This window comes from Trichechus manatus, unplaced genomic scaffold (genome assembly GCF_000243295.1).
Source record: "Trichechus manatus latirostris isolate Lorelei unplaced genomic scaffold, TriManLat1.0 scaffold00068, whole genome shotgun sequence".
Lineage (NCBI taxonomy): Eukaryota > Metazoa > Chordata > Mammalia > Sirenia > Trichechidae > Trichechus > Trichechus manatus.
This window is the reverse complement of record NW_004444004.1, coordinates 9,110,459-9,111,534: the sequence shown is the minus strand read 5'-3', so window position 1 is coordinate 9,111,534 and position 1,076 is coordinate 9,110,459.

Below are 1,076 nucleotides of genomic sequence, written 5' to 3'. Positions count from 1 at the left end.
AGCCAGAGCAACTAGGCTAGAAAAAGAAATAAAGGGCACCCAAATTGGTAAGGAAGAAGTCAAAGTATCTCTATTTGCAGATGATATGATCTTATACACAGGAACCCCCAAAGAATCCACAAAAATACTACTGGAACTAATATAAGATTTCAGCGAAGTATCAGGATCCAAGATAAACATACAAAAATCAGGTGAATTCCTGTACACCAACAAAGAGAACTTCGAAGAGGAAATCACCAAATCAATACCATTTACAATAGCCCCCAAGAAGATAAAATACTTAGGAATAAATCAAACCAGAGAAGTAAAAGACCTATAGAAGGAAAACTACAGAAAACTACTGCAAGAAACCCAAAGGGATCTACATAAATGAAAAAACATACCATGCTCATGGATAGGTAGACTCAATACTGTGAAAATGACAATTCTACCCAAAGCAATTTACAAATACAATGCAATCCCAATCCAAATACATACAACATTTTTCAAAGAGATGGAAAAACTAATCATTAACTTTATATGGAAAGGGAAGAAGCCCCGAATAAGTAAAGCACTATTGAAGAAGAAGAGTAAAGTTGGAGGACTCACACTACCTGACCTCAGAACCTACTATACAGCTACGGTAGTCAAATCAGCCTGGTACTGGTACAACGACAGATACATTGACTAATGGAACAGAATTTAGAACCCAGATATAAATCCATACACCTATGGTCACATGATCTTCAACAAGGGCCCAAAGTCCATCAAATGGGGAAAAGACAGTCTTTTTAACAAATGGTGCTGGCGAAACTGGATATCCATCTGCAAAAAAATGAAACAGGACCCATACCTCACACCATATACAAAAACTAATACAAAATGGATCAAAGACCTAAATATAAAGCCCAAAACTATAAAGTTCACAGAAGAAAAAATAGGACCAATGCTACAGGCCCTAATACAGGGCATTAACAGGATACAAACCAAAACCATCAACACACAAACTCCAGAAGATAAGCTAGATAACTGGGATCTTCTAAAAATCAAACACCTATGCTCTTCAAAAGACTTCACCAAAAGAGTAAAAAGAGAAC